Source organism: Diceros bicornis, chromosome 1, assembly GCF_020826845.1.
Source record: "Diceros bicornis minor isolate mBicDic1 chromosome 1, mDicBic1.mat.cur, whole genome shotgun sequence".
NCBI classification, from domain to species: domain Eukaryota; kingdom Metazoa; phylum Chordata; class Mammalia; order Perissodactyla; family Rhinocerotidae; genus Diceros; species Diceros bicornis.
The window spans coordinates 255816-281854 of NC_080740.1; positions in this window are offsets into that span (position 1 = coordinate 255816).

The following is a 26039-nucleotide window of genomic DNA, read 5'->3' on the forward strand; positions in this document are numbered from 1 at the left end:
CCACAGTTCTGCCTCTCCGTGGGTGAGATGGCCTCACATCACCCCGCTCTGGGACCCCTCCTGTGGGAGGGCTCTCCCTTGCCCTCTTCTGCTCACACCCCGCTCAGCCACCTCACCAACGGGCCCACACGGCAAAGAGGACGCCAGCCCACCCAGGCTGCAGGGCCTGGGGCGCCCTGCCCTCCCACCACCACGGCCTCGGCGAGCCCCCAGGGCCTCCACCTGAAGGCCTGGCTCCCACACCCGGGAAGTGTGAGGTGGGGGGCAGGGGCGCAGAGCGATGACATGTTTAAAGGTGCAGAGATTGTGTCCAAGAAAAATGAAGTGTGAGATTGTAAATGTGTGTCTGGAAGGCGCAGCAGGCATTACCGAGCTCCCCTCTGCGGGGAGCGGAGGGCTCTCGTGGCCGCCCAGCGCGTCCTGAGGAAGGAGGCGGCCACAGCTGGTGTGATGGGGGGCTGGAAAGATGAGTGCCGTCTGTGGACTCAGGAAGAGGAAGGCGGGCGGGGTTCTTCTTTCCCAGGGGCCGTCAGCTCGTAGCAGCTTGGGGGGACCTGGCCAGCCCTGAGCAGCCCCACCGCACCCTGCTTGAAGCCCCAGCTAGGCCTCCCGCGTGCCAGAGGGGGAGGTTTCCTGGAGACCCCTTCAGTCTGAGAGTGAGAACCACAGCAGGAGGCCCAGGCTGGCTGGGCTGTGGGGGGCAGTGCCTGGTGCCCGTGATGTTGGGGTACACCTGAGGGTCTGGGAGGGGCTGCCCCCACCCCTGCCCCATGCACCCAGGAACATGGCAGCAGATGGAGGTGGGGCCCCCAGCTCCCCCCAACCCAGCTGGACGCCGGGAGACAGGCTCCCTGTCCCAGGAGTCTCCCAGGCCTCCCCATCAGTTCTGGCTGCCTTACCCCCCTCTGCCTGCATCCCCACCTGCCCCAGGACTGCTGGTGGGCTTTCCTGAACTGCAGGAGATGGCCAAGGTGGCCCCAGCCCCCGTGGGGCCGGGACCTCTGCAGACGTCTGTGAGCTACTGCCTCCCCACACCCAGCCCCAGCCCACCTGTGTAGACTCAGGTCTCCTGCAACACCACCCCTGGCTGTCTGACATGGCCCGGCCTCTCCATGTTGGCCCAGGCTGGAGAAAGAAAGTGAATTCACATGGAGCAGCCGGCAGACTACCACCTGGCTCAGCTGACCCTGGATGGTAAACTGAGGCCCGGAGAACTTGGCAGAATTCGCTGGAGGATGCACAGCAAGCTACGGGGCACAAGCCTGACCCCGGCCTCCAGCTAGGCCACTTGGAAGATGGGCTTGCTGGCCACAGCACAGCGTGAGGAGGGCAGACCTTTCTCGTCTGGCATTTTTGCTCTGGCCGATGGCAGAGTGGCCCCGTGCCTCTGCTGCAGGAGCCTGGGCTTGGGGTGTCCCTGGCGGGAAGCACTTCACCCCCCCCACGGCCACCCAGGCCTGCCTGGCACAGGCTGGCTTGCTGGGAGAGCACGTCCAGGCAGAGGGCAGGACAAGCTCTCGGCGTTGCAGGGGCTGCAGCCGGCCTGCGTGGCACGAGGGACAGCCAGGAGTGGTCTGACCAGGCTGCATTGTCTCCCCTTGCACACATTCCTAACATGGGTTAGGACCAGGGGACACAGTGGTACTCTCCAGGGTGCAGATGCGCACAGCCCCAAGAGGGCCACGTGGGTGCCGGGGACGGGTGTGTGCTCCGAAACAAAGCCCACCCCAGGAGGGGAAAGGGCCGTGAATGCTCCCTGGATCCGGGCACTTCTGTGAACATCCGGCTTTGTGGAGTCCCTGGCCTCGTGAACTGCTAAAATCCCGCACAGAAGTGGGTCCTGAGTGTGCCGACACAGGGAAGGGGACACCCGGCCGTGTAGAGAGGGCTGCCCAGGCCTCAGCAGAACAGCAAACTCCTGCAGTCGGAGGTGCCCACCAGGACCCCAGGCTGGACAAGGGCAGGCCCGCCTGGCATCTTCAACGCCCCGTCTGGATGTGGTGGCGGAGACCTCAACTGTCCATTCTGCGAGCTCCTCAGTCCCTTCCTCCCCAGGCCAGACAGAGAGAGAATGAGAGATAAAGAGAGAGCGAGACAGAGACAGAAAGACAGACAGAGAGAGACAGGGGACAGGAGGAGGCCAGCCTTCCTGGCTGACACCCATCCAATCCTCACCGCCTCTTCGGGCCTCAGTTTCCCAGCCAACAGCATGATGAGGACGGGGTTCTGGGAGGCTCCAGGAGAGCCAGGCTGGGGAGGCTGGGCTGCCTGGCTGCTGCCCAGAAGGGGGAGCGGTCCTCCGGGTGGTCTGAGAGGAGTGGGCGAGCAGCTGCTTATCAGGAAACATTGCCTAATTGGGAAGGTTTATGATGCCAGGCAGGGGGTCTCCCTGGGGGAGACGGTGAAAGCCACTCATGAGTCATTTGAAACTGAGCCGGACAAAGAGCTCAAGGAGAAATGATCCCACCCAGCCTGCCAGCCATGGGCAGAATGAGCTCATGGGCTGTGGGATGCGTGTGTGTGTGTGTGTGTGCATGTGTGTGTGTGTGCGCGCGCGTGTGCGTGTGTGAGAGAGAGAGGAAAGTGGGGTGGGGCGGGGCTGGGGGGTGTGGAGAACGCTGGTGTTCATACAGCTGGAACTGGGAAGCTGAGACCAGCAGAGCCTCAACATGGCTCATCCCTGCATAACCAGGCTGCCCCCTGCAGGTCGGCAAGGGAAGGGCCCAGCATCCAAGCCAGCATCCCAGACAGCATCTAGTTCAGCATCCTGGTCCAGCATCCTAGCCAGCATCTAGTTCAGTATCCTGGCCAACATCCTGGTCTAACATCCTCATCCAGTCTCCTGGCCATCATCCTTATCCAGCATCCCAGCCAGCATCCCACCAGCATCCAGTGCAGCATCCTGGTCCAGGATCCCAGCAGCATGTCGGCCAGCGTGCACACACCCTCTGGGCAGCACCCAGCACAGGACCTATCCCTGGACAGATGCCAAACAGACGTAGAACTTATTCTTCACAGTGGAACACCATCTGTTCACATTCCTTTGTCCTCTGTGAGAAGTGTGTTGGAGACTTGGATGAATAATAACCATTTTTTAATGTTTCAAAACTTTTAAAACATTGTTTTGAGAGAACTGTAGATTTGCATGCAGTTGTAAGAAATAATAAAGAGATCTCTTATATCCTTCACCTGGCTTCTCCCAATGGTACCATGTTGCAAAACTCTAGGACAATATGACAGCCAGGAAACTGACTGACACAGTCCATCAGCCTTGCTACATGCACTCATCTATGTGCGTGTGTTCAGTTCAGTGCACTTGTATCATACATGGCGGGTCATGTGTCCACCACCAGTCTTCCTGAACATCTCCATCATCACAGGGTCCCTTGTGCTGCCCTTTTATGGCCACACCCGTCCCCACCCCCTGGCACCCACCAACCCCCATCTATTGTTTTGTGTGTTCACGAACACTCTATACATGGAATCATACAGTATGTAACCTTTGGGGATTGGCTTTTGGACTGAGCATAACTCCCTGGAGATCTGTCCAGGTTGTCAAATGCGTCAATAGTCCCATCCTTTTTATTGCTGTGTAGGATTCCACTGTATAGATGTACCACAGTCTCTTTAACCACTCACCCATTGAAGGGTATCTGAGCTGTGTCGAGTTTCTGGCTATTAAGAATAAAACTGCTGTAAACATTCGTGTACAGATTTTGTACAAACATAGTTTTTATTTCTCTGGGGTAATTGCCCAGGAGAGCAATGGCTAGGTCATAGTCGTTGCATGTTTAATTTTGTAAGAAACCACTAAACTGTTCTCCAGAGCAGCTGCATCATTCTACATTCCCGTCAGCCTTGTGTGAGTGATCCCGCTCTCTGCACCCTCGCCAGCATTTGGGGTGTCACTGTGTTTTGTTTTAGCCATTCTGATAGGCGTGCAGTGGTGTCTCATTGTGGTTTTAATTTGCATTTCCCTAATGGCTAATGATGTTGAACACTAATGATTTTTTTTTTCTTTTGCTGAGGAAGGTGCGCCCTGAGCTAACATCCACTGCCAGTCTTTCTCTATTTTGTGTGTGAATAGCCTCCACTGCATGGCCACTGACAGACGTGGTGTAGTGTGGTGTAGGTCCACACTTGGGAACCAAATCCAGGCTGCCAAAGCCGAATGAGCCGAACTCAACTGCTAGGCCACTAGGGCTGGCCCAAACACTAATGATTTTTATCTGCCATCTGTATCTCCTCTTTGGTGAAAAGTCTGTTCATCTCTTGCCCACTATCTAATTGGGCTGGTTTTTTTAATGTTAACTTTTGAGAGTTCCTTATGTATTGTAGGTATGATTCTTCTGTCCGACCCCTGGTTTGCACATATTTTCTCCTGGCCTGTAGCTTGTCTTTTCATCCTCTTCACATGGCCTTTGCACAGCTCACCTTTGCTGGGTTTGTCAGTGTCTCCTTCCACGGTCGTGCCTAAACTCTCTGCCTAGCCCAAGATTCTGAAGATTTCTCCAATTTTTTGAAATAAAAGTTTTATAGTTTTACAGTGTACATTTAAGTCCACGATCCATTTTGTGTTAGTTTTTGTATAAGGTGTTTAGGTTGAGGTTCATTTTTTTGCCTGTTGATGTCCAGTTACTCTAGCACTATTTGTTGGAAAGGTTATCCGACCTCCACGGAAATGCTTTTGTACCTTTATTTTAAAAAATCATTTGGGCAGGTTCATGTGGGTCTGTTCCTGGGTCTCTGTTCTGTTCATCTGGGTGTCTGTTCCTCTGTGATACCCACTGCCCTGATTTCTGAGGCTGTAGAACAAGACTTAACATCAAAGAGAGTGATTCTTCCTACTTTATTCTTCTTCTTCAAGACTAGCTGTTCTAGGAGCTGCACCTTTCCACGTAAGTTTTAGAATAAGCTCGTCTGTGCCTGCAAAAAAAACTTTGCTGGGATTGTGTTAGGAATTGCATTAAACCTGCAGATCAATTTGAGGGGAATTGGCATCTTTGCCATGTTGAGTCTTCAAATCCATGGACACGGTTGTGTCTCTATTTACGTAGGTTTTCTTTGACTTCTTTTATCGTCATTGTGTGATTTCAGCACTGAGATCCTTCACCTGTTCTGTTAAGTTTATAACTGAGTATTTCATTTTCTTTGGAGTGATTGTAAGTGGTATTGTGTTTCACATTTCAGTTTCCGTGTGTTCATTGTAAGTATCTGGAAATGCAATTGATTTTTGTGTTCTGATCTTTTACCCTACAATCCTACAGAACTCATTTAGTTTAAGAAGGTTTGGGTTTTGTTTTAAGATTCATTGAGATTTCCTACCTAGATAATCATGTTATCTGCCAACAGGAGCAGTTTCATTTCTTCCTCTCCTCTCTGTCCCTCGTGGTCCTGTTCTCATCTTGTCACACTGACCAGAACTTCCACCACCGTGGGTAAGGTGGTGAGGAACGCCCTGGCGTCGTCCTCCGTCTCACACGGGAGCTTCCATCCCTCACCACCTGGTGTGCCATTGGCTCTGGGTTGTTTGTTTTCTTCACGGGTCTTGATCAGCAGAGGACGTTTCCCTCAGTTCCTAGTTTGCCGAGAGGTTCTGTCACGAACGAGTGTTGGATATCTTCAAATGCTTTTTCTGCATCAGTTAGTACAATCACCTGATTTTTCTTCTTTAGTCTGTTGATATGATGGATTACACTATTGATTTTCAAATGTTGACCCAGCCTTGCATACCTGGAATGAATCCCACTTGGTCATGGTGTATAATTATTTCTATACATTGCTAGATTCTATTTGCTAATATTTTGTCGTGGATTTTTGCTTCTAAGTTCATAAGGGGTATTAGTCTATAATTTTCTCTCTTTTTATACTGTCTTTGCCTGGCTTGGACATCAGGCATAGTAATACTAGCTTCCTAACATTCCCTTCTCTTCTATTTCCTAGAAGAAATTGTATAAAATTGGAGTTATTTCTTCTTTAAATGTTTGGTAGAATTCTCCAGTGAAACTATCTGGTCATGGAGATTTCTTTTCTGGGAGCTTTTTATTTACATCAATATCTTAAATGGTTATAGGACTATTCTTGCTGTTTATTTCATCTTGGTTGAGTTTTGGTAGCCTATAGTTTGTGAGGAATTGGTCCATTTCTTCCAAGTTGTGAATTATGAGTGTGGGGTTGTTCAGAGCATTACCTCATCGTCCTCATGATATCTCCATCCCATCTTCATCATGGCAGCTTGTGTCTTCTCTCTGTTTATTTTCTTCAGTCTTGCTAGAGGTTTATAAACATTATTGACTTTTTCTGAAGAGCCAGCTTTTTGTTTCCTTGCTTTCTGTGTTGTTTTCCTGTCTTCCATTTCATCTATTTCTGCTCTTAACTTACTGTTTCCTTCCTTCTTGCAATGGTTTGATTTTGCTCCTCTTTTTCTAGTTTCTTGTGGCGGGAACTTGGAATATTGACTTGAAAGTGTCAATCTTTTCTAATGTAAGCATTCAGTGCTATAAATTTCCCTTTCGGCACTGCTTGAGCTGCATCCCACATATTTTGATATGTTGTGTTTTTATTTTAATTTCCAAATGTGTGCACACCAAACAACAGAGCCTTGAAATCCATGAAGCAAAAACTGATAGAGCTGAAAAGAGATGTAGACAAATACACGATTATGGTTGGGACTTCAGCAGCCTCTGTCAGCAATGGATAGAACTGCTAGACAGAAAATCATCAGGACGTTGAAGAACTCAGCAACCCCGTTGGCCAAGACAGATCAGCCAACAGCAGCAGAGCATGCGTTCTTTTCAAACACCCACAAAACATTCACCAAGATAGACCATCCCTCGGGGCGTGAAATAAACCTCAACAAATTTAAAAGAATTGAAATCATACAGGGCGTGTGCTCTGAGCACAGTGGCATCAAACTAGAAATCAGTACCACAGAAGACCCTGGAAACTCTCCCAATACTCAGAAACTAGATAACACACTTCTGAATAATTCATGGGTCAAAGAGAGTCTTAAGGGAAATTTAAAAAAATCCTTTTTCAAATTGTTACTGTTAATTAAAGCAGAAATAGTCTCTCCCCTGATTTGAGAGAGGATTTCAGTTCTGTAATCTCCAAACCAGGGTTCTGAATGGCGTCTCCTCCTCCCTTGGTTCATCCACCCCTGGCAGGGACAGTGCCACTCGGGAGGCACTCCCGGTCAGCGGGCGTGGACTGGTGCTGGCCACAGGGCTGACAGAGAGCAGGGCCGGTGCTCAGACTGAGAGGCCATCCCATCTGGAGAGTAGTCAGCACTTGGTGGAAGGGGGCCTGCTGGCCCTCAGGGGCCGGGCTGGAGTGTGCCGGGTGTGAGGCCGCGCCCAGTCCCTGAAGCCCCTCCCCATGGCCAGGCCTCCCGCCCTGGCTGCAGGCTCCCCACTGGGCCGGGGGGACACAGATCTTGCATCCAGGCTCTTCCTGGCCCCTCCGGGCACAGCCTGGCTCTCCCCTCCAGACTGGGTGGAGCTCTGACCCCCAGGCTGCCGTATCCAGTCGGGGCCCGCATGAGGCACCCTGGAAAGCTGCCCTGCGCCCGGGGGACTCTCTGGCCTCCCAAGCGGAGGACATGGACGAGCAGGCCGTCTAGAGCCCTCCCCCGGGGTCAGCGTGTTCCCTGGGGCTGGCCCCCGAACTAAGAGCTCACCCCAACATTTGCAGGTTCCTCTGAGGCTGACGAGGGATTGGGGCTGCTCAACTCAGCAGCGGGGTCCAGACTCTGCCAGCCACCCCATCACCTCCCAGAGCCCCGACTGCTGAATCTCACTGCTCACCAGGCTGGACCTGCATTTCCTGAGGCTGCTTCCTGCAGACGCAGGTGGCCTGGACCCCCAGAAGCATTTTGCACGAGATTTGGAAGGAATGAGTAGTGGGGGCTGTGTGCCTTTGTGCCCGAGGGACAGGCACTGGGCCCGGGGGTACCCTGTGGTCAACGAGGCCCCCCAACTCCTGCTGGACCTTCCAGCTGGCCATGGTGTGCTTACAAAGGGCAGCAGCACCTCCTCCAAGTGCCTAGGTGTCCTGCTCCCCCAGCCCGCTGTCTCCACCACCTCCTGCCTGCATGGACTTCCAAATGAACAGCTTCACAGAGACCATGGGACTGGCTCCAAAACTGTGTGAGGTCAGATCTTTGTTGTGAATGTGAACACAGCTCCGAGCAGCTTAGGTCTCTGCTCAAACCCTGACTTGTACAGTTTTCTGACACAGACCTCCTCAGATGCGTTAGCTTGGCGGCAGTAAAGATGCTGTTCTGGTGTCAGGGATGGGCGACCCTAGGAGTCCCACCTGCACGTGTCCCTCCCAAGTGCCAGCTCCAGCCCTGGGCCCAGTTAGGAGGGAAGGAAGCATGAACGTCCAGCAGGGTAAGCTGGTTGAAAACGGACTTAAAGATAACAAATGAACTAAAAAGAAAGTCGCATCCCAGCTTTACCACAAACAATTTTCAGAGGGATTAAAGAGACTTTAAAATAATGAAAATAAAATACAGGAGAGCTATCCGTTGATTTCTGGGTGAGAAAGCCCTTCGTGAGCATAAGAAGAAAACTCTGCTGGTGGCAGAGTGAAAAGATGCACGTCTGGGCCGGCCCCGTGGCTTAGCAGTTGGGTGCACATGCTCCGCTGCTGGCGGCCTGGGTTCGGATCCCGGGCACGCACCAACGCACAGCTTCTCCGGCCATGCTCAGGCTGCGTCCCACATACAGCAACTAGAAGGATGTGCAACTATGACATACAACTATCTACTGGGGCTTTGGGGGAAAAATAAATAAATAAAATTATTAAAAAAAAAAAAAGATGCACGTCTTCTGTAGGTCATCTGGCGATATACCACAAGAATTTTAACCTCGTCAAAATTTTGACCCAGTCTCTAGGCATTTATGCAAGAAAAGTAACAGAGATGCACAAACATTCTGGACAGGGGTGGAGATCAAGCCCGATTTGTAATAGGACAAAATTACAAACATTATAAATGTTCCCAGAGGAGATTTGTTTTCAAATAAAGTTTCCAGGAAAATTTAACTGTTTAAAGACACAAGAAAAATTCTGATTAAAGGTGATTCTTGAGCCCATGCATAGATTTCTTCTTCCTCCCAAGACCTCACTAAAATAATAAATGAATAGAAAGATGTGAGGCCCATGGGGCAAAGTTATCTGGAGAAGCCAGCGAGAGATTACAACAGATTCTTGAAAGAAAGAAAACAGACAGGTGAGCCCGGGTCTCTAGAGCGTAGCTCGGGGCGGGGGTCCAGGCGGGGCCCAGCAGGCCCCAAGAGAGGAGACAGCCAGAGTCCAGAGAAGCCATTGTGGGCTGAGTTGTGTCCCCCTAAAATTCATGCCTGGGCGCTCCAACCCCCAGGACCTCAGAGTGCAACTATATTTGGAGATGGGGTCTTTAAAGAGGTGATGAAGGTAAAAGGGTGCCGTCAGTGTGTCCCTAATCAAAGAAGGAAGGAAGTGGGGATGAGAGGAGGACCAGGAGGAAGGAGGAGGGTCCAGGGCAGGATGGAGGGTCCAGGCCATGTGGTTCTGCTGCAGCTCTAGGCAAGTCCTCACCTCGCCGGCCTCAGCATGTCCACCTGCAGGGGCGAGGCCGGGCCTTTGAGCTGACATTCTTCCACTCTTGGTTCCGTGGCACCGCCTGGGAGGGTAAGACCTGCGGGCGGGAGATGTGGAATTGGTGTCTGTCTTCCCAGTTCATGGTTTTCCCCTGAGATCAGTGATGAGCGGAAACAGCTGCTTTCTGAGTCAATCCTCTGACGGAACCGAGCCCCTTGGAGACTAGGGCCCACCTGACTTGCCTAACGGAGTGAAGGGCCTTCTGCTAACTGCAGAGTCCATCTCAACCAGGCCAAAGGGAGGCCCCTGCATTCAGGTGAGCTCCCTGAGGACAGGTGAGCTCCCCATGTTCAGATGAGCTCCCCGTGTTCAGGTGAGCTCCCTGTGTTCAGGTGAGCTCCCCGAGGACAGATGAGCTCCCTGTGTTCAGATGAGCTCCCCATGTTCAGGTGAGCTCCCCTAGGACAGGTAAGCTCCCCGAGGACAGATGAGCTCCCCACGGACAGGTGAGCTCCCTCATTCAGGTGAGCTCCCCACAGACAGGTGAGCTCCCCGTGTTTAGGTGAGCTTCCCGAGGACAAGTGAGCTCCCTGTGTTCAGGTGACCTCCCCATGTTCAGGTGAGCTCCCTTAGGACAGGTGAGCTCCCTGAGGACAGGTGAGCTCCCTGCAGACAGGTGAGTTCCCCACTGTGGTTTTTCCCTCTGACCAAAGCAAGCTGGGATGTCGGTGTTTGGAGGTCAGTGAGGAGGCCAGAGGGAGTGAGGACTGGGGGAAGGGGTGAGTCAGATGGACACCAGGGAAGCAGATCTCACAGGGGATTGTGCTGAGCGAGTGGGCGCAGTGGGTCTGGAGCCCAGGGTGGGGTCTCTCTGACTGCTACACTGAGATTGGACTGCAGACAAGCGTGGCAGCTGGAGATCAGAGGGCTGGTGTGGCTGGGGGGTGGGTGCAGGGAGGCCATCCCTGCAGGGAGAGGGTGGGGAAGGCCAAGAGGAGGTCGGACATCGCCAAAGCTGGGCTGCCGTGGCTCAGACAGGACTAAGGGACGGCAGGGTCGAGGACACAGTAAGTGTGAGGCGTTGAGTTGGTCGTCGACATCGGGCTGGAACTGAGGGGAGACTGTCATCGGTGTGCTAGAGGCATTTAAGGGAACAGATCTGAGACTCCTGCCGCTCTGGCAAATTGGAACAAGCTGCAGCCTCCATCCTGCAGTCAGCCCCAGATGCGTGAGCCGGAGGGAACGTGAGCTCCAGAGGCCGACAAGCACCTACACAGCAGCCATGACCCCCTGCCTGCAGCCCAGGCGCCTGGAGGCAGCTTTGGACTGGCACATGGGGCGAGCAGGCCCAAGGTGGCAGGGAGGGGCCACAGCGAGCTGCATGTGCATCAGCATAAGGACCAGCCCTGAGAAGCCTTGTCCCCAGATGAACAGACAATGGGGACCTTGCTGTCTGAAACCACACGGTGAGAGTGGCACGTTCCGCTCTTGCCTGAGATTAGAGCCCTGTGGATCACTCCGACACGGACAAGCAACATTGGATTCCAAACCTTGCTGGGTGGGCAGGGTTCTAGGGTGCCCCCCGAGATTCCCACCCCCAGGTGTGCACACCTTGCATAAGCCCAGCCCCTCAAGTAGGGGTGACCCTGTGAGTGTGATGGGCACCAGGTTGGCTTTGAAAAGGCTGAGTATCCAGGTGGGCCTGCCCTAATCCGGTGAGCATGTACACACAACCAGTCCTCCCTGAGGTCAGAGAGATTGGAGGTGTGAGGGGAGCCCAGGAGAGTCCAGGACATGAGAATGGTCCTTAGCTGCTGAGAGCAGTCCCCAGCAGACAGCAGTGAAACAATGGGGACCTCGGCCCTAGATCAACAAGGACACGAAATCTGTTGATGACTCGTGGTGGCTCCGAGCAGCTCTTTCCCTGGCCCAGCCTCCAGACAAGAACGCAGCCCACTGACCCCTTGATTCCAGGCTGGTGAGACCCTGAGCAGAGGACCAGCCACACCGTGCCCAGACTCGATCCACAGACAGAGGACTTATGAGTTTTGTCATGCGCTGGCCTGGTGCTGATCTGTTACACGGCCACAGCAGACCAGCACGCCTGGCGCTGAGCTCCCGGGCTCTCTTCAGATGCGACTTTCCACGTCGGTCTTCGCTGAGGGTTTCCAGCAGGCAAAGGTCACAGGAGCAACATTTGTCCCCAAGCTGTGCCACACACCCCAAGTGACCCTTACTAGCTGGCCACTCCCTCCCTCCAGTCCCCCATCCTGCCCCACCCCCACAAAGAGCACTGGGAGCCCCAGTTGCCGACAGCACGCAGCCCAGCCTCCCAGACCCTCCTCAGAATCACTCCGCACAAGCCTAGGCCATTTTATTTATTTATTTATTTATTTATTTATTTATTTATTTATTTTTTGTGAGGAAGATCAGCCCTGAGCTAACATCCGTGCCAATCCTCCTTTTTTTGCTGAGGAAGACTGGCCCTGAGCTAACGATCATGCCCATCTTCCTCCACTTTATATGGGACGCTACCACAGCATGGCTTGATAAGCAGTGCGTCTGTGCATGCCCGGGATCCGAACCGTGGGCTGCCAGCAGCAGAGCGCGTGCACTTAACCGCTATGCCATGGGGCCAGCCCCCCAGGCCATTTTAAAAGCACCCCCCACTCCCCGGGACACTCCACAGCTCCCCTCGGTGTGAGGCTGCCCTAGCAATGGCAAGTCAATGCACTCAAGAGGGTCTCATTACAAGAGCGCCCGTCGTGGTCTTCATCTGCCAGGCTTTATCAGCGGCAGGAGGAACACTTCCAACATTCCCATCTTGCCCACTCCCATTGCCAAACCCTGTCCCTTGGACATAGAGATCAGTTGTGGATCCCGACCCCTGGTTCTGGTGTCCAGAGGTGAACTAATCTCAGGGCTGTGCAAAGGCACTGTGGAGGGAGGACGTGGTGTGGCCGCCCAGTGCCCTAGGTGGGTGGAGAGAGCTTCTCCCGCTCTTACATTTCTCTGAGTGTCAGATGCCGGCCACGCCACCAGAGCGTGGAATCACCACAAGCGCCAGTGGCTCACGGTGGCTTGTGGGGCCTGGGTTCTTTGCTCTGGGCTCACCCTATGCCATCTTCATGAACTCATGGATGGACCCAGACCATGGCTGCCTCTGGCCCTTCCCAACTCACACCACTCCACAGAGAACTGGAACCTCCAGAGGACAAAAGAGCCGAGAATGCCAGCCATCTCAGAGTAAAGGCCAGTGGACATTGTCCACCTCTGAAGCAGAGGCAGCATGGTGCATTACTTAAGGAGATAACACGAAACACACACAAGAAATCAGTTCCAAAGGAACCGAGTGAGACAAGACTCGAAAGGTGGAGCAAAGGCAGGCCACTGGGGCCCCTGGATCTGAGGAAAGACACAGCAGCAACTGTCCTAGTTCCCTTTCTGCCTCACAGACCCTTGCCTGGATTCTGGAGAAACCAGAAACCCAGAGACAACAAGGGGTGCAGACCAAAAAAACCCAAGAACATCTGGCTATTTCTAGCCAACAGACCAAGAATGGACATCCTCACAAGGACACTGTAGACAGCGACTGCCCGACCCCAGCCAGACGCCCTGGGAAACAGGCCCACCACACCCCTCCTATCAGAGCAGGATCCTCCACCTCCTCCTCGCCAAGACACATGGCACCCTTTCCTGCTCACCAGCGTGGTGTGAGAGACACCCCCAATGGGAAGCCGGGATGAACACCACCTTCCAGGGGTCATGAGCCTTGACCTCATCCCTGTGGTGTTGGTGGGGGCCTGGTGAGGAACCACACACCCTGCCCCTCTGGCAGTCATGGGGCGGCACCTCCCCCTCATCACTGGCTGGTGTCAGAGGAGGCCTGCTGAAATAGACTTAAATGTTTAACACCCTACACTCGTGGTGCCAAGAACCAGGAAAACCTTGACCTGAACAACAGAGACGATCAACAGACACCGACACCAAGATGGCACACACATTGAACTTGTCTTACAAGGAATTTAAGGAAGCCATCAGCAAAATGTTTCAACAAGCGATTACAAATGCACTTGAAATAAATGAAGAAAAGAGAAACTCTCAGCAAAGAAATAGAAGATATAAAAAAAAGAACCAAACGGAAATTTTAGAACTGAAAAATGCAACCAAATAAAAAATTCAATGGATGGGTTCAATGTCAGAATAGAGAGGACAGAGAAGAGAATCAGCGAACTGGAAGATAAAATCATAGAAATTGCCCAATCTGAACAAAAGAAAGAAAATAGACCCAAAAAATAAAATATAGCAGAGCCTGTGGGACTATAATAAAAGATCTAACATTCACGTCATTGGGGTCTTGGAAGGAGAGGAGAAAAAGGGAAGGACCGAGAAAGTGCTGGAAGAAATAATGGCTAAAAAGTTCCCAAAGTTGGTAAAAGACATAAACCTACAGATTTGAGAAGCTGAGCAAACCCCAAGCAAGATCAACCCAAAGAATGCACACTGGGACCCGCCACAGTCAAACTCCTGAAAACTACAGACGAAGGAAAAGGGCTGGAAGCAGCAGGAACAAAGTGACACCTTACTAACATGGGAAAACAATTCCATTTTAGCAGACTGCTCATCATAAACCATGGAGGGCAGAAGGAAGTTAACATTTTTCAAGTGCTAAGAGAAGATAATTGTCAACCTAGAATTCTATATTCAGCAAGAAAAAAATCCTCCAAAAATGAAGAGGAAATAAAGACATTCTCAGAGAAAGGAAAATGAAGAAAATGTGTCCCCATTAGATCTACCCTGAAGGGATGGTTAAATCATGGAACAGAAAGGACATGACGAAAGAAGGGAATCACGGAACATGAAGGAAGAAGGAAGAGTAAAAGTACGGGTAAACACAACGGGATTTTCTCCTCCTCTTGAGTTTTCTAAATTGTGTTTGACGATTTAAGCAAAAATTATAACATTGTTTGGTATGGTGCTCAAAATATGTAGAGGAAGTGTTTAAGAAGATTATGTTACAAAAGAGGGATGTAAAGGAATGTAAGTTTTCTACACTGTACTTGACCTGGTAAAGTGTCTACACCAGCAGACTGTGGTGTTATGTATGTACAATGAAATACCTAGACCAACCAGTCAAAAAGCTTTACAAAGAGATACACTCAAAAACACAGTAGATAAACCAAAATGGAATTATAAAAAATGTTCAAATAACCCACAAGAATGTATGAAAAAGAAAACAGAGGAACAGAAAGAAAAAACAGGAAACAAAAATTTAGATGGCAGAAATAAGCCACAACATATCAATAATTACGTTAAATGTAAATGGCCTACTTTATTTATAATAGCCAAAAACTGCAAACAACCAAAATATCCCTCAGTAGGTGAATGGTTGAACAAACTTTAGTATAACCATTCAGTGTAATGTTAACCAATAAAAAAATAACTGTTGATCCAGGCAATAACTTAAATGGATCCCAAGGACATTACGCTGAGAGAAAAAGCCAATCTCAGCAGATCACAAGCTGTATGATTTCATGTGTATAACCTTCTTGAAATGACAAAATTATAGAGATGGAGCACAGATTAGTGGTGCCAGGGTAGGGGTTTGTGGGGAGGGCTGGATGGACTATAATGGGAAGCTGAGGGAGAGCTGTGTGGTGATGGAGGAGTTTGGTACCTTGATTGTGACAGTGCTCCAGGAACCTACACATGATGAAATGTGTAGATAAAACAGAAAAACCACACACACGCATCACACCAATGCCAAATTCCTGTTTTTGACATTGTACTATAATTATGTAAAATGCAGCCATTCAGGGAAACTTAATAAAGGGCACATGGGACCTTTATGTACTATTTTTTGTGACTCTATGATTATTTTTAAATAAACAGTGTTTTTTAAAGGGTAAGAGATTTGAACAGACACATCACCAAGGAGGATACATTGAAGGCAAATCGGTCCATGAAAAGATGCTCACCAGCATTAGCCATTGGGAAATGTAAATGAACACCACAATGAGCTATCACCACACACCTATCAAAACAGCTAAGATAAAAAAACACTGACAATAAAATGCAAAGCACTAGCAAGGATGTGGAGCAACTGGAACTCACATGCTGCTGGTAGGAGCGCAAAATGGTGCAGCCACTCTGGAAAACAGTCTGGCCATGTCTTATAAAGTTAAATAGACACTCACCATGTGACCCAGCAATCCTACTTCTAGGTATTTACTCCTAGGAGAAATACAAGTTTTGTTCACACAAAAACATGTACATTAATGTTTACAGCAGCTATATTCATTATTGCCAAACACTGGGAGAACCCAAATGTCCTTCAACAGGAGAAGCGGCAAACACACCGTGGGATCTCCATGCGGGGGAACATTCCTTGGCAATAAAAAGGAACGAACAATTGATAAATTCAACAACATGGATGAAGCTGAAAGGCATTACACTGAGTGAAAGAAGCCAGTCTCAAAGGGTTACATACCGTATGATTCCATTCACATGACATTCTCAAAATGATAATATTATAGAGATGGAGAACAGAGCAGTGGTTGCCAGGGGCCAGGAGATGGGGAGGGTGTGATCACAAAGGCTCAGCATGAGGGAGTGTTTTGGGGTGAAGGAATTATTATGTATCCTGACTGTAACACATGGTTACACCATGTGTTAAACCCATGTGTTAAAATTCATGGAAAAATTCATTTTAAAGGTTAATTTTACTGTATGTTAAGTTTAAAAATTAAATTCATACACAAATTTTCAATAGGCTTTTTTGGGAAAATGGACACGTTGATGCTAAAATTTATATGAAAAAACAAAGGGCCTAAGATACCCCAAACAATTTGAGAAAGAACAAAGTTGGCAGACTTAATATAGGCTGCATGAACAAAGAACAAGCACAGACATACAGGTCAATGTACCCAAGAGTCTGGAAGTAGCTTCTATCATGCACATCAAGGCAAAGCAACTAGGAAGAAAAAGTCTCTCAATACATGGTGCTGGAACAACTGGATAAACAGATGGAAAGTGAGCCTTGACCCCTACCTCAAAGCATATGCAAAATTAACTCAGGATGGATCATAGATCTAAACATGAAAACTAAAACTAGAAATTCTTCTGGAAGGAACATCCTCTAGAATTCTCCTAAAAATAACTCTATGAGAATATCATCATGACATTGGAGTAGGTAATAATTTCTGAGAGGACATAAAGAGGTCTAAACATAAAAAAAGACACACACTTCATCAAAATTGGAAACTTTGGTTCAACAAAAAACATTGTTAAGAAAATAAAAATGCAAGGCATCAGACTGAGAGAAAAATGTTCATAATATACATATCTGACAAAGAACTTGCATCTAGGTTATATAAAGAACTCTTACAAATCAAATATAAAAAGGCAAACATCTCAATGAAACAATGCGTAAAACACTCAAGCAGATGCTTCAAAGAAGATATACAAACGTCATTTAAAAATGCAAATGAAAACCACAATGAGCTACCACTTCACATCCATTAATAAAACTAAAATTAAAATGAAGGACATCAGGCCTTCTGCTTTCACCAGCGATGGAGTAATAGGGAACACATTGACCTTCCTATCTAAAACAACAACAAAGAATAGAAAAGAAAAGAAATGGGCAAAATACAAGAAACAGCAGATAGCGAGTGTCAAATGGTGCAGGACAGTGATCTCTAGAGGGGAAGCACGTAAGGTGAGCTCTACGGCTGCACAGCCAACTATCTGGGGAGAGTCCACACTGCAGCAGGGAGGAGGACCCGGGGAGCCCAGGGTCTTCCTGAGCTGAGGAGACAGAGTTGGGAGTCTGCGGATCCATACTGGCTGGAGTTCACGAGACAGAGCACCATAGATGAGGGAACTGAGTGCACAGAGCCCCCGAAATTTGCAGAGGGCTCCCTCAAGTCATCCATGAGAGCAGCTCAGCATCACATGCTCATGCATCACATGCATGTGATGAACTACTCAAGGCCAGGGAAAACCTCCTGGGGGATTAGAGAAACAACCCCCAGAGCTCGCAGTTTATGTTCCCAACAGCCAGAGTGGAAGAGCCTCGTAACTCAGAGGGCACCAGGTGGAGTCAGCAGAAGGGCATCGCCTCAGCACAGGGGAAACATTAGCCTAGACTAAATGCTGCTCAGGTCCTGCCAAACAAAGCTTGAAAGAAAGCCTCAGAAGAATTAAACTGTTTTCAAATAACCGAACTGTATTCCAGAATAAAACTGAAAACTGTTTATAAGAATACAAAAGTATTCAGCCAAATAAGGTAAAATTCACAATGTCTGGCATTCAGTTGAAAATTATCAGGCATGCAAGTAAGCAAAAAAATACAACCCATAATGAAGAGGAAAATGAATCAAGCAAGAGAAATAGACACAGATGACATAGATGAGAAAATCAGTACACAGGCACATCAACAGAGTGATTGTAGGAATTCCACATATTCTTGAAGGTAGAGGAAAGACTGAGCAAGTTATGTGGGACAAATAATATACTAAGGTAATCACACTTCTAAAAATGAAGGCTACAATATTTGAAATGACACACACACTGGGTGGGATTAACAGCAGATTAGATATGGCAGAAAAGAAGATTAGTGAATTTGAAGACACAACACGGAAGAAAAGACTGAAAATATAGACAGAGAATCAGGGAGCTGTGGGAAAACTTCCAGCAGCCTCATACATGTGCGATTGGAGTCCCTGAAGGTCAGACACAGGTTTATCATGAAGAGTTGCCTTGTGAGTTTGTGGAGGCTAAGCAAGTCCAAAATCAACAGAAATTCAGGAAGAGAAGATCACAGGCAGGCTAAAACCATGGGCTCTCTGAATAGATCACTCTTTCCAGACTGTACAGGAAAAAGAGAGAATAAATTAATAATATCAAGTATTAGAAAGGTGACATCCCTAAAAATTCTACAGCTATTAAAAAATAAAAGGGAATATTATTAACATATATCTGCTAACAAATTCAACAACTTCTATGAAATAAACAAATTCCTTGAAAAACATAGACTATCAAAGCTCACAAGAAATAGATAACCAAAACATCCCTACATCTATTAAAGAAATTGAATGTACAGTTACAACCTTCTATAGAAAACTTTTCTTCCTAAGAAAATTTTAGGCCCAGATAGCTTCATTGGTGAAGTCTATCAAACATTCAAGAAAGAAATAATAGCAATTCTCCAGAAACTTGCCAAGAAAATTAAAGAGTTGGGAACACTCATGAGTAGTCCATGAGGCCAGAATTATCCTGATGCCAGAATCAGACAAAGATATTATAAGAAAAGAAAATACCAGACCAATATCACTCATGAACATAGATGCAAAAATTCTTAACTAGGTTTGGCATATCCAATTCAACAACATATAAAGAGGACAATACAGCATAACCAAGTGAAATTTATCCCAGGAATGCAAGGTTGGTTTGATATCTGAACATCAATTAACATAATTCAGTATACTAACAGACTAAATAAAAACGATATAATTTGCCTCAATAGATGCAGAAAAATCACTTGACAAATTCTGACATTTGGATAAAAACTCTCAGCAAACTAGGAATACAGGGGAATTCTTCAACTTGATAAAAGGCATCTATGTCAAACCTACAGCTGACATTATACTTAGATGAAACACTGCATGCCTATCTGCCAGTATCAAGAACAAGGCAAGGATATCCATTCTCACCACTTTTATTTACATTGTCTTGGAGTTTCTAGAGAATGCAATAAGGCAAGAAAAAGAAATGAAAAGTATCCAGAATTGAAAGGAAGATGTAAAACTGTCTTTATGACATGATTGTCTCTGTAAAAAATCCTACAGAAACTATGAAAAAAACTCCTGGAAATAACAAGTGAGTTTAGGAAGGCTATAAGATCGATCTACTAAAATCAATGGTACTTCTACATACTGGCTACAAATAATCTAAATGGAAATTGAAAGAAACAGTACCATTTAAAATAGCATCTACCTTCCAGACTAAGAGGAAGATGCTGGTCTAGAGGGCAGGTGGTAGATCTAGGGGGAAATGGGATGGTTGCTGAGTCCAGAACAAGGAATTGTCCTCCTCTGAGGCAGGAGAGATGGAGGTTCCACTGTAGGTTGTGAGGGAAGCTGATGGCCTCGATTTCCCTTGACGAAGCAAGAGAAGAGCCTACTGAGGGGAGGGAGCAGCCGTGTGGTGAAAGGAGCTGACACAGCGCCACGCTGGGCTCCTGGAGGTGTGCGGGGCCTGAGGGTGCTGGGTAGCAAGGCCCTGCCAGCAGGTAGGAAGGGACAAGGCCCACTAAGGGGCTGATGCCTCTAGAAAACACATCGTCAAGTGTCATTGGAGCCAGAGAAGGAGAAGAGGGGATGCGAGTGGCCAGTGAGACTCTGGACAGTCTCAGCCCTAGGCCCCACCCTGCTCACACCCTCCCAGGATCACGTCTCACCCACCCTGGCCCACAGATCCCAACGTAGAGGTGTGGGAAGCCAACACGCCAGCCTCCCTCGGCCTCGGGAGATGGAGGCCGACAGATGCGTTCCTCCCCCACCATCACTGATGGAGACCCCGAAGGTAACACGGTGGGTGCAGTGCACCAAAGAAGAGGAAAGTCTTGAGCATGGAGTCAGGGACTGTGAGCTTGGGGACAGGGCAGTGTGAAGGACACCGCCTGGGAGCCACCCAGACCCTAACCCTCTGAACGCCAGCCCACGAGTCTCACACCTTTTGTGTGTGTGTGTGTGTGAGGAAGATTAGCCCTGAGCTAACATCCAATGCCAATCCTCCTCTTTTTTTTTTGCTGAGGAAGATTAGCCCTGAGCCAATATCCGTGCCCATCTTCCTCCACTTTATATGGGATGTTGCCACAGCATGGCCTGACAAGCGGTGCATTGGTGCGTGCCCGGGATCCGAACCACCGGCACTGCCAGCAGGTGCGGGACCCAGGAGTGGCCTGGTGTCCCATCCATGCCCCCTCACTCAGCATCTCCGCGTGGCGGCAGTGCTGGCCCAGAAGCAGAACTGTGGCAGGTGGCCACTCCAGCACCAAAGGCCCGATTGGGGGGCTGTCACAAAATTTCGCATGTTGGACAGAAAGGCTGGGCTGACACCTGTTTCACAGGAGAGCAAGGCCCTGGGGCAAGGATTCCAGGACAAAGACAGTCCTAACGGTCCTGATAAGAATCTAGCACTCTAGAACTCCATCGTGCTGATTTCTATCCCCAAATTCTGTTTTCCTATGGTTATAAGACCCTCGATCTGTCCTCCCAGCTTTGCAAATCACTGATGCTGAGATCCTATGGCCTTACTTATTCAGCTGCTCTGGGACCCCGGGACTCCAGCTGGGCGATGCCAGCATTTCACAAGCTCATTCATTCCTCCAAGCAGAATCCAGAGCTGGAACTCTGGATTAGTGGCCTGCTTCTGTGGATTCCATCCTTTCTCCCCCATGCAGAGATCCACAAAACCCACATCACCAGGCCTCCTCTATCTGTCCGAGGAAAGCGGGCTCAAGAGTAATGTAACTTGTCACAAGAACAGGATCAGCCACGCCTCCCACATGGCCACGTCCTAAATGGAGAGACGAGGGCCTTGGAGCCGGGGTACGGAAGGTCGGGTGCCGACAGAGAAAGACACGTGGGCTAGAGCTGCACTTCCTGAGGCACACAGGCATCTGGGTTATGGGGGACGTTTGCTCCATGAGCCTTTGATGGCAGCCTCCCACGTGACATCAGGGGCACAGACTGAGTGTGTGCGATCTCCGAGTCAAGGTCCTGAAGGGCATGGAGGGGCTCTGGGGCTCCCACCCACTCGCCCCTCGCTCTCTGTCACTCACTCTGAGCCACTTTTTCTGTGCAAGGAGGCGCTGACCAAAGGGGCCTAGTCAGAGCCTCCAATCAAAATGGAAATGGAACTCCCGGGGGAGTTGGAAAAGGCTGCCGGAGTGGGGAAGGCCCAAAGTGGTATGGTAACTGGAGACAGACGGACTCCTTCTCAAAGGGACTGCCCCAAACCTCTGCAGAGGCTCTCCCTGGGGACCCCAGAGGGCAGGGAAACGACCCACTGGGTCTTCACCCTCCGTCCATGGGCACGACTCAGAAAGACGAGCACGCAGACCACAGGCGCTGTCCTGTGGGCACACATCCCACACACACCTCTCCATCGAGTCCCTGGCTGTCCACGTGCACAGTCTTCACCACACGGCCTCGGAATTCCAAGCCCCGCCACCGGTATTTGGATCTTGGAAGGACTTACCCTTGTGGGAAACACGCAGTCCACAGAGACACAAGTCTCAGGGAGACTGAGACCCCAATCCTGCCTGAGTCCCCCTGGGGACGTGGGGAGAGGTAAGCCTCGCCGAGCCTTCTTGCCCCGAACGCAGAGACAGACGCATCTGGGGGCACTGGACCCGACAGTGTGGCACTGTCACTGCACTCAAACGGCTGGAGAGCCTTCCAATCCGACAGTCTGCCTTTACAGTGAGAGCCTCTCAGAGAGCCAGGACAGGTGGAAATTCGACCAGGGAGCCGGGCTGGGGAGGAGGAGGGGCTTTCAGTACACAAATATGACCCAAACAAAGAAGGAAAGAGGTGGGCTGATGGTCAGAGCCAAGGACCACATGGTTAGAGCAGACATGTGGCAGGACACAGCGAGAGGGGCACCCACCTTGGTGAGGGGAGGGAGAGGGGAGGCAGAAAAGCTGAGATGACCCTTGTAGCCAAGCCCACCTCAGCTGCTCCTGTTAGAGCCAGGGTTCCCAAACTGTATGCCAGGGCACCCTGGGGCACCGCAGGGTGTTTTAAATGTTCAAGGGAGAGACAGCAACGTCATTCTCCGTAGGACAGATGCCCACTGGCTCCAGGTGGCTCCGTCTCAGCTGGGATGGTGACACATTCCTCTGGAAGTTCTCCATCTTTGTGAAGTTGAGTTTCTGGCTGTTGCCGTGATAAAAGGCAAGGACAGGTGAACACCGCCACAGAACAGAAGAGGCTCCTCGTGCCGCAGGCACCGCTGCCCACAGGTAAGTAATTGCAGTTATGTGTGAATGAAATAAAAATTGTATTCTTTTCTTTTAACTCGTGAATTTTTATCAAAAAGAGCTACTAATTATTACATTGTTTGGACCTAATTACTTGCTAAACAAAACCATTGGGTATTTCTTTTGTCCTGGGGTGCTGTGAAAACCAACTGAAGGTGGATGGTAATTCTGGGCCCTCCGAGTGCTAACACCCCACCCTGAGGAGCAGGTGTCCCTGGAGTGACCCACCATGGTGGGTCAGGGAAGCTTCCAGAAGGGGCTTAGGACCAAATGGGCAGGAGGCAGGAAGAACACCCCTCTTCTGACCCTGGACCCCTATCCTGTCTGCTCATGGCCCCTCTGAAGTCATAGCCACATGCTCCCCAGCGTCCAGCCCCTGGCTGCCCAGACCCTTTCCTGCCACCCCTCAACTTCTTTTTGGAAAAGAAGGAAGTGAATGATTCGGTAGTTAGTGTCTGAAAGCCTGGCTCCTCCTCCTCAGTACAGGAGGGACCACCTGATACCCGTTACCCAGGGATTCAAACACGGCCACAGATGGGGAGCTCACTACCTTAGAAAGCAAACTGCCCTCCCAGCTGGCCTCCCTATTCTGGAAGGAACACGGCCCCCAGGGGCCTCGGGCAGCCTACATGGGGCAAGAAAAGGGTCTTTTCTCCAGGATCATCCATAAATGGGGAATGTTGAATCAGATCTGTGGCCGTGGGCGGGTCAGGGAAGCTCCCTCCATGTGACAGCAGAGGGCGCTGCCAGGAAGGTGCCCCCACCTTCAGCGGCGCCCACTGGGAGGGAGCCACGCCTCTGAGGGGCGCCTCGTGAGCAGAGGCAGGGAATGAAGACACGACACGGGGTTGACTGTATCCTAAGTCAGGTTGCAGAACTTCCAGTTGAAAGCCAGGGAGCAGGCAAGAATCCCACCCACTCAGCCATGAAAGGAACATCCCCTCTGCAACCTGCCTTCTCTCCAGACCAAGCTGGATGGCCCCCGCGGGCCCCCATGCTCCTGGGCTTGCAAGAAACAGACTCCAGGGCTTCAATGGTGACCAGAAAATGGGGCGGGACCTCCCATTCTCCCCACAACCACTGTGTGAGCCTCACAGGGTGCGTGGAGGGCTGGTGGCCCCTGCCATCAGACTCAGGCAGCAATCCCACCACGCCAGCCTTCCCTCCAAGGCCCTGCCTGCCATCTGGGGGTCCCTGCCACCCTTCCTCTCAGCACCCACGTGGGCTGTTAGGGGCCAAGGCTCTCACAAAGATTGCGGGGGGTGCGGTGGGGGACGAAGGAGGAGCCCCCTGCAAGATCAGCTTGTGCAAAGGGCCAGCTCTGAAGCCCCCAACCCAGTGCCCCACCGCGAAGCTTGCCCTGACCACAGCTCCCCCAGAGGCACGCTGCAATGCACATCTGCAGGGAACTCTCCAGAACAGGGAGCCTCATCTGGGAGCAGAGTCGGGGTGGGGCTCAGCTCTGCCTCTCTCTCCCTGCAGGAACTCAGGGTGCCCAGCTCACTCTCCCAGGGGCGGCAGGAGGGAGAAGCAAGCAGCAAAGGGAGGCAAGAGGGGCCTGGCAGTGAGGGGACAGGAGGGAGACTGAGGAGACAGCGCCAACCCACTCCCTTCTGTACAGAGCCCAGCCTGGCGGGACGGCCATCCTTCTGGCGGGCACAGCCACCCACTTTGTGTGTGCAGAGCCAGCAGCCTCTGGGGGCTCCCCGTGAAGGCTCTAATCCCCGGGCCCCACGGTTAGGGAGGCAGAGGTGGGAGTCAGCCGCCTAGGGCTCGGCCCCCACCCCACTCCCACAGCCCAGGTCCCACTAATGCGATAATTGGGTGGGATTTTCACTGAGAGAGAGGGGAAGTCCAGAGGGGGACGAGCCAGCTCCCCTCCCACCCGCCCCACCTCATTCCAGAATCCTTCCCTCTGCGGTGGGGGGGCACAGTGACTCAGAGGAAGGGCAGAGGGACCGGGCATGCGTAGACTTCCCTGGATCCCGACAGCGGTGTAGACGAAAGGGAACCTTCACTGAAAGAGAATGGGTTTCGCTGCATATTGGTGAAGGGGCTCCTGGTGCAGTCACCAGCTGACTCCTAGGGCCAGTGTCCTCAGGCCCCTACGGCTCCCTCTGCAGATAGGGGAACCAAGGGGGGGATGGCATGCCCTGGAGTGCGTCCTGCCTCTGGTTCTCCAGCTGGTGCTGAACCTGGGGGCTCTGAGCCACCCCACGAAGTAGCTGCGCGACTTCCCGTGGCCTCTCCGTGGGGCTCCACACTCCGCAGGCCGCACGGTGAGGCGGGGCTCAGCAGCCGTGGCCTCTCCGTGGGGCTCCACACTCCGCAGGCCGCACGGTGAGGCGGGGCTCAGCAGCCGTAGGGGGGCACACGGTCCATACAAAAAGAGCCATCGCAGAAGAGCCCAGAGCTGGGATTTCCAGCGGCAGCTCTGCTCCCCTCAGTTCCACAACGGAGACATGAATTCCTGCTAAGCTTACCTCAGATGTCACTGAGACTGACTGTTCTCCCGCGGGGCACCGGGCCAGCACAGGCCTCTCACCTGCTGCTGTTATCATGCACCCTGAGGAAAGCTGGGGAGACTTCCCCAACTGGGGTCTTCCCCTCCCCAAATAAAACCCCCTGGCGTCTCCCTGGGCTACAGATGAATATGTAAATGGGGCTTCCAGCGGTGGACTGAGAGCTAGAGAACTGGCCAGCCACTCCCTGTGACCTTGGATAAGTCTCTTTCCCTCTCTGGTCTTCCCTTTGCCCATCAGCTACATCGTAAGGCTTACCTAATTGTCAGAAATCCTTTCTGGCTGAAGAGGTTAGCAGCCCTGGGCAGACCCTGCGGTGGCAGGTCACAGAGCCAGGGGTGCAGCGGCTGCACTATCCTTGTGCCCCAGCGCCAGGGGCTGGGTTCTCCTCCCTGGCGGGTGTGGGGAACGTGGAGGCGTCAGCATCTGGGGCCCGGACAGCCCGACTGGTTCCTAATCCTGACCTTCAGACACGCAGCTGCACCCTGGACGCCCGTCCAGCCGCTGTCCCCACGGTATGCTGCCCCCATCCACGCCGCTCTCCCTCGGCCGAGCCGCGCCGGCAGCCCAGTTCCTAGCGGACCAGTAAGGCGCGGCTCGAGGGACCGGCCTCAGACCTACGGACCCCCGGCAAGGAGAGGGATAGAAGGGAGCCGAAGCTTGGCCACCATCAGGGCAAGGGACGGAGCGCACGACAGAGCAGGAGCAGGAGCGAGAGCGGGGCAGCGCTTCTCACCGCGACCGCAGGGCTCCAAACCCAAAGCGAGGCCCAGGAATCCTGGGGGGCGCGGCCCGGGAGCTCGAGGGGACACCTGCCCACCTCGCCCGCCCGGGTCCCGGCCGCCCGGCCAGCCGCTCATTTGGCACAGCGCAGCCCTTGG